Raw genomic sequence first — 15,184 nt, forward strand, 5'->3', positions numbered from 1 at the left:
GTTTAGGCATAGATGTGTGTGCAGTTTAGGCACTCGGTGTCTAAAAGGTTCACCATCACTGTCCTAGGAGAAGAGTCAGGTTTTAAGAACTCTTTTGAACAAGGCTCAAGATGGAAGTCAAAATAATATCTGGTGATATAAACTTCTGACTCCAACTATAGGACTTTTATTTACAGCAACTCTGTTTATATGACTTTTAATTCACCTACTTTTATTTTATCTAGAAATATATTTGTCCCCTATATGCATGGCAAGGATGAATTATATGTTTCTAAATTATACGTCATCATTGTAATTCTTCTAAAAATAGTGATTTGCTCAGGTGAACCGTCTTTCTGCTATCCTTAGATTCTTCTGTGCATACCATTTAAAATTATTTTTTCTGCAGGCAGTCTAAAAGCTAGAAGCATTAAAATATATTTTCATTCACTCACTCATAATTTTGGTTTAGAAACTGTATATTGCAACCTATATTTGGTGTGCTTTTTATTTTGCCATATATAAATAAACTTGAATATATAATAGCATGTGGGAGAATAGTTAAAAGAATTAGCTCAGCTAATTCTGAGTATTATATTTATTAAAGCAAATCATATTTGTTTTAAAATGTAGTTTCAAGTAACCTTTCCATAAAATATATTTTTGTTTGCTTCTTTTTCACATGTAAATTCTTGTATCTTTCTATCCCAACTTTAATAGCTTCAATAGCTACTTCAGTAACTTCATTGGACTTAATATTTTACATTTTAAAGAAATTAATAATTGTACTTACTGATGTTGAAGCTTAAGAATCTGGACCATAAACTTGGATAAATTTGGGAGGCCATGTATGTCATCTTAAGTTTCTTGAAGGTAAATGTTGATATATTTACTGATCTTTTCAAGTCTGTATTATTAACAGAAATGAGAACTAGATTCAGCAGATAATGCTATTGAAGCTGAAAATCAGTTTGGCTTGTAAATCTTTTAAATTAAAGCAGACTTGAATCTACACCAGTGTACCAGTTCTCTTACATGCTTATGAAGTCCATTACTGCATTTGATAGAGCTAGGACGGATTATATTTGTGTGGCCGTGGACAAAGTACCAGGTAATCTGTAATTTCATCTGGCTGCTCCATTCCCCTCCCCAAATGTTCCATTGGCTCTTCACTTTGTGCCCATCCCTCACATTATTCTCTACTGTATTTATAACAAAATCCAAACACACTCAACAACTTCAGTTAAGGGCGTGTATAAAGATAATCACAGCAGTTGAGTTGGCAAAGTTAATTGCAGTCATGACTTCAGTCCATATTTTTAATTTGCTCAGAAACACAGTATGCATATAGTAGTAACTGCAAGCCTGAGATTTTTTTAGCTAACAGTGTACTTAGTAGTTTCTTTTAAAAATATGGCATAGTTGTTTCCAGCTAGGTGAGCATGGCATTTGATTCAATCATCTAATAAGGTGTCTGAAAAAGCACTTAAAAGGCGAAGCAAGAAGGCAAAACACAGAGATATCAGATCTTGTTATCAATCTGAGGCCAGGATTCGCTTGTTTCAGTGGTGGGGCTAACATATATGGCTGGCAGGCTTGAAACCAAATATAGCAGAAGAGATGGGGGATTCACCTAAGTCTGGTGAGCCGAAAAAGAGAAGGCGAAGGAGACCGATAAAGAATAGGAACTAGGAGCCGTTAGTGCCAGACTTAAGGAAGTGAGACGCTTTGAGGGGAATGTCGATGCGGTAAGAAAGGAAGAAAAGCGCGGATGGCCAAGGAGAAGGCGCTCGTGGCCTCCTGTTTTAATCTCCTGGTCTTCTCCGCAGGACACCTGGAGTCTAAGCAGAAATACTCTCGGGTTCCCGCCCTTCCGTTGTCTACCCCTCCCGCCTTTTTGGCTTTTTAAACTAAAGCGCCGAGGATGTTAAGCGGGCAGCCCGGGATCGGGAACCGTCAAAAGTATTAAAGGAAGAAATCCACTGCTGCTTCTCCTCTCCACGTGGAGACGCGCGCAAAAAAGTTGAGCGAGCTGAGTAAGGCGCGCTTTGCCGTCTTTTCACGTTCTCCTTCGCAAAATCACGAAGGAGGAGGTGGTGGTGGTGAGGGCTGTGAAGCAGGACAATTCGACAACATCTGTAAAAGTTGGGTGCGAAAAGGAAGAAGCGTCGGTAAGGGAAGCAACTGAACCGACAACTTTTCGACCACGTGAGTAGCGCGCTGAATGTTTTCTGTGGGATTAAAAGGAGGGGGGAGGGAGTAAAAGGATAAAATCATCTCTCAGGATCGAGCGGCGGAAAAAATATTTTTATTCTGGGCAAGATAGGTTCGTAAAAACGGAGTTTGATTTGGGAAAGAGCTGGCAAGATTTCTTCTTCTCCGCCCCCTTGCTTCCCTAGTTTGCTGTTGTTGAGTCGAATCAAAGAAATGTCACTCAGAGCTAGTGAGTCAGAAGAGATCGGATTACAGGATCCCTGGAACTGATGTAAAATCTTGGAGAAAAGAGGAATCGGCGTATACAGACACAACAAGAGGGCGAGCGAGTGCACGGTCTCTGTAAGAAAGGCAGAAATCTAAAACAAGATACCCACCCACCCCCCGCCACCCTTCCCTCCTTTGCTCCCTCCTCCTTTTCGTGCTCCCTCCAAAACAGAAGCAAAATGCCCTCTTTCATCCTTGGGGATCAGTGATGTTAAGAGTTAGCCGCGGCGGAGGAAGCACTCACATTGTGTGAAGCAAGAGACTGGCGGCAGTGAGGGCCCCGATCTTTTCCTATGGGAAGTTTGGGTCGCCTCTTGACCTCAGCAGAAGCAGCGGCGGCAGCAGCAGCTGCAGGTACGTCGTATAGAGGTGTCTATCTCTCTCTGTCTCTCTGTGTGAAAAGTTCTTTGTTTAACTTGCAGCAACACCAGACCTTTAGAAAAGCCAGAATAGATTTTACAGAACAGAGGGAGGGAGAGCCGCCTTTCTCATTCCGTACTTGATCTCTTCATTTGTTTTTACTTCAATCTACAGGATGGGAGGCCAGAAGGTTGAAGAATTAAGGATTTCAAGTGGCTCGTGGATTGTTGGGAAGGGGGTGTCTAAGATTGCGATTCTATGCACACTGGCTTGGGAGTGGGTCCCCTGCCATAAAACTTAGTTGAAGTTCTGTCCTATGTGAGTAACTTTGGATAAACAGGGACAAAATTGTGCTGTAGAAGGCAAAACCGGGGCATATTTACCCTCTTCTGTCCTGTCTTGAGAAACCAATCTGTTTCATTCCAGTGTGGAGGATTTGGAGGCTTAACTTCCCACAGTTCTGTTGAATTGCACATTTTGTAGGCTTGCCGCAGCTGCTTGGCCTTTTCTAAGTCTAAGTCCTTTTCTAAGAGAGGAAGAGACGGGAAATAGCATTTATTTTCTTGCCAGCAGTTTCTGTGGTGGCTGGAAGTTTGCCACATCTGGAAGGTTGAAAGCAAGTGATCGGATGTGGTATTGTACACAACCTCCAGCTATTATTTGTAGTGCTAGGAAGGATGCCCTTTCTATTTGCCCCATTTCTGACTAGGAATGCTTTATTTGAAAAGTTTAAGAAAGGGAGTGGTCCAAGGGAATAGGAGAGTTCTAAAAGTTCTACCTTCAATTTTATCATTTCTGAAGTAGAACAAGGAAGCTTCCTTTCTTCAGTTTAGAGATTGGTGAGTTAAACTTTTGTGGGCAGGAATCCACTTTAATCAGATGCTAACATTTCCATTGTATACTATTCAAATGCAGACATGGATTACAGTACTTTCTTTCTCTGAATTTTTGGTTCTGTCTTTCAAACTTACTCTATCAGTAAGGGAAGCTGCAGACTGGACAGCTAAATGAATTGCACTCTTAAAGACTTGAATGAAAAGAGCAGGGTAAATAGTTACAATCAAAATAATGAGGATTAGATACGTAGCAAAAGAATCTTAAAAAGCCCAGGAAGATGAGTTCTTATGCTTCTTACCATTCAACTTTGGGTTGTTCATAAAAGAAATAGTAGGGTATTGTCTTGCAAGCACCACGTGGGGAGAAAAAAAGGTAACTAACTCTAACTCTTTCTCTCCAATTATTTGAATCCTCTAGTGTATTGTGTTGATCCCATACTTGGAGTCTGGTATTTCTGGTCTTCAGTTACTTTATTTGTACAGATATTTATGTAAAACCCTTTCTCGATGCTCAGTGCCAGCTGTTCCACATTTTCCAGCTGCCACTTTGGTTTGGAATGATGGACTGTTTGCTTCACAACCTAACAACCCTTTTAAAACCTAAAATATAGGTGACAGTCCATTTGGAGAAGCTAATGTTAAACAACTCATTGTTAAACTAGTTTAGTATATACGATGAGTTGTCTTTTTCTTAGTGGCATTAAAGTTTATTTTTTTAAGGACATCAGTTTTGATGCTAGAGATTGCAATTTTAATTTCATTTGAATAGGTCACAGAAAAACTCAGCACATTCCAAACCTTTTGAAATACATGGTTCATTAAATTGCCATCTGGTTTTAAGAGGAATGATTTTAGTGCCTCTTTTTCTGTTCACATCTTGCTAAAGTACTAAAAAGAACACATTTGGATACCCAGAACACAAAGGAATGATTGTACTTATTTATAAAGAGATAAAATTAAAAAAGAATGAATTATATCCCTGAGCTTGAAATCAGCTAAGTAGCCTTAGCAGTTTGGACTATTTTATGTGGTTATAGTTTTAATTTAGATAGGTGCCTTAATGATTGATACTTATAATTGTTTCCTTTAGGCTCTTTATTAAAAATTAATTGAATTTGATATTAATTGCAAATCTTAAACACTATATTGGAGAAGAAAAAATTACAATGTTTAAAAATAAATAATTTAATTGCTCTATGAAATATTGCCTTAATGCTAGGTAGAGTCACAGCTTCCTGTAAAAATTAACCACTGATAGCAGTCTAACAGTGTAAAATGTATAAATTATTTCAAAAATGTATTTATGAAATACTACTAGCAACACACTGATTGATAACTTTTAAATAAATTATTTTTCAGCCTAATTTAAAACAAATTTAGGTTTGATTTGATTATAGAAATTTTTATTTTTTTAAAAAAAGTTCTATTCTTGCATATATTTATTTACTCAGTAGAAGAAAATCCTATTGAGATGAATGGAAATTATTACCAGCCAAGAAAAATATATATAGAGAATTAACTTCTTAAGAAATGTTTACCAAGGGAAAAATATCAAATCATTGAGTTAAGATTTATTGTAAAGTTTTTAAGTTTATGACTAGAATCAGACTATGGGATTCCAGTATATACGATTTTGAACAGAAAAACCTATCAAATTAAAAGAACGGTTATTTCAAGGGGTGTAATTTATGTTGTATACTAGCAAACATAACTAAACTCTGCATGTATATATTTAACTTGTTGAAAATAGTTTATATTATTTTTAGGCATTTTTTGTTATTTTCTTAAGAAATGTTACTTGTCAATCAAACCTGCTTATAAAGAAACAGTATTTTTCCTATGCAAGTTACTCATTCTCAGCTTTTGTTGCAAATAGAACAATCATTTGCTTCAAATACTGAAAAGTTAACATTTTGTTGGAAATGATTTGACTTTCTTCTGTAATATCCAGTTTTTTATTGATAAAGTAGATTATACTTTCTTTTACTTATATACTGATAGTATTTTTAGAGTATATCACTATTGTTATAAAAAAATATCTCTTGATTTGCTGTTACTGATAATTATTTGCATGCATTGCACCCTGCAGGGGTGTTTATGTTATGGAGAAAACATTTTCAGAAATGTTTTCCAGTTTACTCTTTGAACAAAGCATCTGCTAGAAATAATAAGTTCTGATGAGGAGGAGACCAACAAATTATGAAAGGAAATAGTTGAATAGTTATTGTTGCATGTATTCTGTAGTGAGGAGACAGTAATGTACTAAGAAGTGGTAGACTGGAAGCAAGAGTAAATCAATGAGTCATGAAATCCTTAGGAAGACCTTACTAATGGAATGCTAATGATTTTAGACTATAGTAGATTATCTCAAAAGTCAGTTTCCTCTACTATATGCAATTGTAGTAAATCCCCTGAGTTGAAGCAATACTTTGATGAAGGCTTTACTATCACCGGCCCACATATTGTGCAGTTTATTTGATTTGTTTTGAAGATAATAATACATACTTAGCCTGATTGGTTTGCAGTGAGGTATTAAGATGTTACAATAACTCGGGGATTGTTGTGCAGTTTTTACAAGAAACACCACTGTTGTAAATAACTTCAAACATCTGTTTAATCAAAATATTTCTAAATGTATACCCCCACTATTCCTTCTTCACACTTTCTGTTCTGTTTATATTCGTAACAAACTGGTTTTGTTAAAAGCAAAATAGAGTGGGATGGAGTAAACAAACAAACAAAAAATGGGACACTGCAAAACTTTTTTTAAAGTTCTATCTGTGTTTCCCTCATCTTTCCTTTTATTTGATAGGTCTGTGCAATAGAGCTGTAGACTGGCAAAGACTTTAAATGAAATTTTACACTTTGATGATTTTTTTCAACTTTGATATATTGACAGCAAAAGGAGCTGCAAAGCTTTTATATAACTTGAGCAGTAACGCCAAGCAGCAGTCAAACGTCTCTCAGCATTTGTGTTTAACTGCAGAAGAAAAACATGTCCATGGGCAGTTGAGGTTCTTATCAACTCCCTAATCCCAGATCCCAGCAAACCTTGAGGGCATGCCTCAGATCTTACTGAAATCATTGTAGACTCTCCCACAGTTTGCAGATTAAATATGCTATGTGTTCCTGGCTCCAACAGCAGTTTTATGAGTTTACTAAGCTTCCTGTTTCAAGATCTCTTTTTTTCTGAAGTTTTTAGGAGCTGCTTCAAGGCAATGTTGTCTGGACTGAGTGGCTCTTTTTAATTTAGAATCAGATGGGATATATGTCCGTAAAAATAGACAAAATTGTTATTTTTAAATTAGAATTTAAACTGAGAGAACAGCTACAACAAAAAAGTGTTTTGTTAAAGGAAGATGGTGTTGTCCTCAGCTTTGATAGGATGGAGTCACAGAGCATTGTGAAGTTTTACATAAAATAGATTAGATAACGTTGATTGAAAATGAAACTTCTGATCAAATTTCAGCAGGTAAGCAAAATCTCAATATTTTATTCCTCAATGATTCTGAAAACCATGCTATTTTCCATCTTTCCAAAATGACCTTGCCATTAGTACAAGCCAAATAAAAATAATTTTTCAAACAATTAAAAACAATATTTTTGCAATTTGTAAGGAAAACTATTTTCTCAGTCTTTTTATTTTTTTAATGCTTCATAATAGCTGATGAACAGTTTAATTACTAAGGTTAACTCTTTAAAATTATATTTATGTATGTAACATAACAGTAGTTTATTAAAAGAGTGAAAATTCTTCAACAACATGTGTCAAGTTATTCCCCAGTGAAGTTGAGCCAAGTTTATGCTTAAAGGTTATGGAGTAAATTAAATAGTGAAAGCCCATTTGTCAAAATACTGTAGGGTTTCTCTTAGTTTTTAGTCCCCATATTCATTGTCTTCTTGGACCAGTCATTAGTCATCATGTATTAGTGATGCCTTCGGGCACTGCTGCCCACTATTGCATCTTCATACCATTGTAGCTCTAAAAGTGTACTTTACCAACTTGTACAATTACTGAACTACTTCCCTGATTAGGTTTTGAGGTAAGTTCTGTCTCTGCATTTTTTTCAAAGTTTGCTTTCTATAGAGTTTTGGTCTCTCTCTCTCTCTCTCTCTCTCTCTCTCTCTCTCCCTCCCTCCCTCCCTCCCTCCCTCCCTCCCTCCCTCCCTCTCTCAGAGAGAGAGAAAGAGAGAGAGAGAGAGGGAAGGGGAGGAGGAGAAGAAGAAAAAAGGAGTTGAGTACTTTTTAAGGGCTTTATTGGATTAATTCTGTATGTTTGTTATAGTATGATCAATATACAATCATTCTAATTTTAGACTGCAAATAGATTGTAAAAGTGCTGCTTTCCTCATGTATTCACTTAGAATTAATTTTTAGTGTTAAAATAATATTAGTGTTTACCTCTTGGATTTAAATCTGTTGTTATTTCTATGTATATTTACATCAGAGTAAGTCTCAGTTTTTTGGAATTTGCTGATAGATATGCTTAAGACTGCAGTCTGTCTGTGCAGTTGCCTGGAAATAAGTCCTATTGAAATCTGTATGGCTTAACTCAAAATAAAGAGTTGATTTAATCTGCAATCCTGTACATGAATTCACTCAGTAATTAACTTGGCTGCATGGTTTGGCAGGATGTTATGCAATTTTTAAGAGTCTGAAAATCTTTTATTCTTATATGGGAAAAAAGAATTTTGTAAAATTATTGTGCAATTTGAATTAGAAAAAAATCTTGTTTTGTCTTCTCTCTACTCTAGCATTGGATTAGAGAGGGAAAAATTAAGTCTCTAAAATGATTTGATACCTGTGATTTACACAAACTAAGTATAAAGCTTGAAGTTTAAAAACCGGAAGCATATATTTCAACAATTGAAATTCTTAGTCTAACTTGTCATGTTCTTTAATAGAAAAGTTAAAAACATCTGGCTTTGCTTAGAAAATGAAACCATGTCCCATTCTTAATCAAAATACATTAAGTTGGCAAGGCAGAATTCCACAAATTGCATGGAATCGGTTAAAACCAATGTGCCCTCCCAAAACTTGTTTGCTTAACAAATCTTTTTTTAGAAAGGTATATGCTGAAATCTTCATGTATACATACCATAGGGAGACTAGTCTGTAGATAACTTTGCAGTACATATCAGATACCGCTGCACTGAATTTTAATCTTCAATGAATTATTTTTCCTATCAGAAATACATTTAAATTTCAGTATAATAGGACTGATGCTATAAAGCATTATGTCACAAAAAGAACCCCTCATAAAAAAAATTCCTCGTGCCAGATTGAAAATATGTCTCTTGACTGTTTATGGCTTATTTGGTGGGAGAATAAATAAAAGTAGTAGGAACCAAGCTATTGCTAGCATTTGTAGATTATTTGTTGCATTACTGAAATGAGAGAGATACGAGAGCATTCCTATTATATAAATTTATTTATTTATTTATTTATTTATTTGTTTGTTTGTTTATTTATTATTTATTAATAAATAAATAAATAAATAAATAAATAAATAAATAAAATATTATATAAAGGACCTATTATATATTATAGACTATTTCATCTTTTCAGCCTCCAAATCTGGGGAACTATATCCATCTCTATTAATAGTTATATTAGGAGTTTTGAAGCTTGCTATGGGCACAGTGTTCCCTTCTAGAGTTTATTCTTATACTTTTAAGTAACCATAATTATAAAAACTCTGTTACAGCCATGATCATAAAGGGTCTTCAGCATTTCTGGCACATTTTTGATTCATAAGGGGAAATTGAGATTTTGCAGATGAGGATTTAGATGGCAAAAAGTTTCTGAAATAATTATAATGCTATAAATTTTATAAATTAAAAATTACTGGTACTTTATCAGAAATGGGACCATTCCTTCCTCTATTTTGGTTAGAAAGCATAGGAGTTCATTGGCGATTGTTTTGCACATTCCTTTAGTTCAGTGTAATTTAAAAAGAAATTGGAGTAGAAGTAGGATTTGGAAGAGGGCCAAATGATGTCTTATTCCCATTAGGCATGAAATTGATAAGACTCTGATCTTCCTTCTCAATACTCACTAGCAATTTTATGGGACATGACACTTCTTCAGACTTTAAAATTATAGCCATACTTCCTAATCATAAGCAGACATGCAGGCTACTAAGTCCCTACTGATTTCAATAAAATATACAATTAATAGTAATTTTTCAGACATTTTGAAATCATACTTTTAAAGGGTTTCTATTGTTTGAGATTTTCTGTGCTTAAAAAACTTGAAAGCCCCCGTCCCCCCCTCCCCCGGGCCCCAATTTTTCTCACTGTGAGGATAAAATGTTAGTTTATTGAAAAGTATATCTATGTTTAGCTAAAAAACTGATTAAAGCTGAGGGGAAAAAGGAAATATTTATAGATATGATATTTAATATCTGGATTAGTTAGTCAATGGTAGTCAATGTTTAACCTAAATCAGGTTTAGATGAATGAAAGATCAAATACCTGGAATATGTTGATCATCATTCTTAAAAAAAACATTTCTGCCTTTTTTGCCTTACCTGAAAAGGTAAGATTAATAAAAGCTTTAAAATAAATTAATAAGAACCTGCTTTTTTAAAAAAATGTTTTTGCTAAAGTCGCTAATGATATAATTCATAATTTAATATTTATTATTCCATTAAAAATTATATTTTTTTCTTTTTATGATCCTATAATCCCTATTTGAAGTAGAATCTGAGTGAAACTCTTCTTTATTAGTTTGACATATCAGCTTTGAACATTGTTAAGTATAGCAACATTTTTCTTTGGAAAAAAACAAAATCAAAACATAATGTGATTTGCCTATGGTGGTCTGATTTGATGGTAAACTCTGTATGTTCATTTATTAATCCTAACATGTAAAAGGTCTATAAGTCTAAAACCTCTGTCTTATCATTCTTTATTGAATAATTTATTTGCTTATTAATCCTAAATCGTGGATTGGTGATTGCACATATAGCAAGTTTGGAAAATGAGCACAATCTGTTTAGTTCAGCCAGTTATCAATTGGCAGGCTCCCACTGGTCAACTCTTTATTGAAATATTTTCCTTCCTTCCTTCCTTCCTTCCTTCCTTCCTTCCTTCCTTCCTTCCTTCCTTCCTTCCTCCCTCCCTCCCTCCCTCCCTCCCTCCCTCCCCCCTTCTTTTCCTTTCCAGTCTCTCTATATGTAATATGTTATATTTTATAGACTGTATAAAAACATCAATAAATAACAAATTAATATCAGAGATATAAACCATTTCAGAATTGATGCCCATTTATTAAGCAGCATTTTCCCCAAGATCCAGATAGCTTCAACCCCACCTGTTTTCTGGAAGACATTGGATCAGGTGGTGCTGTGAGCCCAGATCTATTATTTCGGTTGTTTAGATTGACTACAGCATGGTTTTAATGTATTTAATTTATTGGCTCTTATTTGGGGTATGCTGTACCCTGAGTCACATGGCAGTTAAATAGCCATGTGGGTTGAATTGAAATAGATAGACAGATAAATAGAATACTGTAGTAATTTCTTCAACACATTGGCTTACTGAATGCCTTTGGCTATTTAAGAAATAGAATGACAATAGATGATAGGCTTTCTAGCAAACCTGGACCTACCTCATACATTGCCTTTTTATATGAATGCTGCTTTTTCGTACTATAATCTGGTAGTCATTGATGGTTCTGATTGTTCATTTTCTCAAATATATTAAAGATGTGTTTTAGGAAAAAGTATTTCTTTCTTCATGCCAGTCATTTTCATGCATGTCCCTGAATTCTAATACAGGTAGGTTGGATCACTAGAAGTTCAAGTGGTGTGGTACTTGATTTAGTGTGAATTATAAATTGATAACATATTATGTTTAATACAACCCAACATTCAGTTAATGTAAGGCTAGCTCCCAGTCTGTTTAGTCTACTGCTTATGCAGTTGTCATTGGGGTTTTAGGCATTAATCACTGTGTGCAAAATGGAAAAATTGAAAGTTCTGTTTAAGGAAAGCCCCCCCCCCCCAAAAAAAGGGGGGTCAGCAGAATACAGAATGTAGCAGGTAAACTTGGATATGTGATTATGCTCCAGCTTGTCCTTTGTTCACTTATTCATTTATTTTAGCTACATATGAAATCTACCTACCTAGAAGATAAATAGGAATGATATTTGTATTTTTTCTTTTTACTAGTCTTTCTATAACTACTCTGTTACATTGTTAAAAATAAAATTTAATTGTAAATAAATTCTTTTAATGTTTTACTGTTTATTTCACTAATAATCATATACAATTTATGATTAAAAGTTTTAGTTGCCAGGAATTTAACATTAATTCTAATTAATGTGATCTTCAAAATCTTAAGAATTTCAAAGATTGTTCTCTCTTATAGAATTAGTTTGTGAAATGTACTAATAGATTTACTTTTCTAAAATTATAATCAATTTTTTTAATGCTTACTGAATGAATAGTAACATTAATCAAAATGTATTTAAAATAGAAAAAACATTAATGAAAAAGACTCAATATTTTTTTTAATGAAAACAAAATTATGTTTGTAATATCTGGACAGTAAGAGTAGAATATAAACTCCTTTCTGAAGTTCTGAAGATTTTTAGGACTTAATAAAAATTAGAAGTGATGTATATGTATATATTAGAATGCCTTCTGTTTTGGCGATATAGATTCCTAACTATGGATCAGTGTTATAGTTACAGTTACTTTAAACACAAAACTAAAACTACAGGTTCAGGAGTGATGATCTCAGGATTATTTTCTAGGTAAATAATCATTTTTCTTAGAACTGAGTGTTTTGGGGGTTATAAAAATATTTTTACTAACGGTTTTAACTACGATAGAATAATAAAAGTTATTGCAAACTAAAAAAAAATCTAGAAAGAGAGAGGTGCAAATGAGTACAAAAGAAAAAGAAAATAAAACAAGAAAATAAATTAAAACTTAGAATGTGACTTGCTACCTTCATGACAAGTAAAAACAATTTCACTATCTCAACAGAAGAGAATATATGGAGCTCAGGATCGAACTATGAAATCCTTGGTACCCTTTGAGATTGATTGTTTGTTTGCAAGTGCTTCATTACTTGACTATGTAACATAACATCTTCAGCAATAGAAGGGAGTGGGGTTTGCTCTGTTTATATATAGTATTTGGTCCTAGGGTGGGACTATTTTTTCCTTGGCAGTTTCTTAATTAGGCTGCTATTTACTGCTTGATTATTTGTTTTAGGAGATTGTTCCATGATTATAGTATTGTGATTATAATATCGTTAACTGTTTGATTACTGTCTAGTGTTAATCCCTGCTTATCAGGGTGCTCATTGCTGGCAAGAAATGATCTGGACTTTTTGTTTCCTGTTGAGCTTTTTTATTGTCACTTTAGAATGATGTGTAAATATTGTTTATCTGTATGTGTCTGCTGAAGGCTGATTTGTATAAGTGCCAAGCTCAAAGGAATTCCCTAGCATTTTTGAATTTTACTTTGGTTTAGAATGCTTAGTTTCCCAGTTGAAACTGTAGTCTTGATGGTAGTTGTCAGCATTTTTGTATATTCTGGGATGTTATTTGTTTCATTTGTTCCTTGAGGTTATTTTTGTGTGCTGGCATTTATTTAATCTGGGTTGCGTATCAAGATTACATTCTCAAGACAAGCTGGGAAAAAACAAAACAAAACTCTAAACCAACTTACTCAAGCTAAATCCTAGAAGCAAAGAGATACCTGAACTTGAATGGCTTATCAACATGTCAAGTTGCCCATAATCCACAGTAGAACAGACTATTTTACAGAAAACAGCATTTAAAATTACAGGACTTGTCACAGAAACTCAAGAAAACACAAGGGAGACACTGGAACCACAAACCAGAATAACACAAAAATTGCTTAATGTGGAGGAGAGAGCAACCCTTGAAAAACTAAAGAACCAAAGCATTATCATCTCTCCAGCAGCAGAGGCCAAACTACAATTATCATGGGCATATACAAGACATACAAAAAGCCAAAGAATTACCGGAAGACAAATGAAATCTACATCCCAGCAAACACCAACAATACAGAGACTACAGAACCAGATCAAATGAGTTCTTACCAATCTAACCAAGAAAACTCAAACAATCAAACAATGAACAACAACCTCATCAAGGAACTACTAAGGAGGAAAGAATAATATCACCAACACTGACAGGGCAAGCTATTATATACAAACCAAGAACAAACCCAACTTCTTTTCTAGCAATGAAGATCTTATCTAGTTAGACAACAAAATGCCTGCAAGCTAACAACCAAGAACTCCTAATTATACCCACTTTTAGTTAACAGATATAAAATACTTAACACTTAAGTACTGCCTATAGTTAAGAGTTGAGTTATTAAATAAACAACATTTTCTAATCTGGGGTTAGTGAAAAATCCAAACATAGCCTGAAAATAATCACATTTGTTAAAGTATAAGAACTATAAGGCTCATTATTTGATATCGCAACACTTAAGTGTAAAGTTTAGTGAAAACAAATCCAATACACAATACTTTTTCCTGTCTATATCCCAGTAAATTACCCACTCCCATTACAACACATCCCATTTTAAACCTGGTAAAATAAATCAACTTTATGTTCCTTCCTTTTACAGAAACAATATTGCTCTTTAACCGATTTAAATGATTATTATCCCTTGTCTCAAATTTCTTCAAAATTTTAACAAGTTTCTTATAAATCCAGTAGGAGTCCTACTTCTAGTTTCTAGGTTTACTTCTTTGCCTGGCAAAGAGCCTAATAGACTTTCACTGTTCTGCTCTCCACTATGCTCATTGGGTCAATGGGCTGGAAGGTATTCCATTTTCCTGTGACTTTTCCAGCTGCTCAGGTCATGTCTATGTTTGATTAGCTTCATGTGCCCTTTCTGAGACTGACATTACATAAGCTAGCTGGAGTCTTCAGTCTGGGCCGTGACATAGAAGAAATTATTCCAATTACCCTCTTGAATTAACATTTTTATTTTCTTCTTAATTTTTAGAGACTTATCTTTTTTGTGTGTATCAAGTGATAAAATCATGAGCTAGCTGTCCAGAATCATGTCAGATAAATTTTATTCTAATTTTTTTTCCTGTTATAGCATCTTCTGGGAACAGGGAATTTATCACACAACATAGCTATCACTGTTGATTTGCGGTCATATTGCTATTGTTTAAAATACTTCTGAACACCATTGCCTATATTTCTATGTCTCCAAACTGAAATAATTTTTCTTCCCTAGAAAAAGGCATTAATTCTGTACAATTAATTTCAAAGTCTTATTATTCAAAATAAAGTATTCCAATGTTTTCAGGGCACTTAACCTGTTTAAAACTTCATGTAGTCAAAACTTTATCTTGATTTTGTGATTTATTTTGAATTTTTATATAAAGAATTCAAGATACAGATATAGAACTGTATCTAGAAAGATACAATTTCATTTTCTTATATTGAGGATTAAAGGCAGCCACCTGATATTTCCAGCCTTAATATTTTTGAAGGTGTCTAATTTCCTTAAAGT

General features: G+C 34.1%; 1 protein-coding gene across 8 annotated transcripts in view; it reads left to right on the forward strand.

Annotated features, from left to right (window-relative positions):
* The first annotated feature begins 1,951 nt into the window (after positions 1-1,951).
* The window catches only part of GLI3 (GLI family zinc finger 3), a 619,928-nt gene continuing 606,695 nt past the window's right edge, over positions 1,952-15,184 (forward strand). For 5 of the 8 annotated variants that reach the window (XM_058180031.1, XM_058180029.1, XM_058180025.1 and 2 more), the window contains exon 1: positions 2,549-2,814. The gene's annotated coding sequence lies outside the window, so the exon portion shown is untranslated. Of the gene's footprint in view, positions 2,188-2,548; positions 2,815-3,630; positions 3,660-15,184 lie in introns of those variants that run through there. The other 3 variants (XM_058180026.1, XM_058180027.1, XM_058180028.1) reach the window with 2 other exon arrangements.

This window comes from Ahaetulla prasina, chromosome 4, assembly GCF_028640845.1.
Source record: "Ahaetulla prasina isolate Xishuangbanna chromosome 4, ASM2864084v1, whole genome shotgun sequence".
Taxonomy (NCBI): domain Eukaryota; kingdom Metazoa; phylum Chordata; class Lepidosauria; order Squamata; family Colubridae; genus Ahaetulla; species Ahaetulla prasina.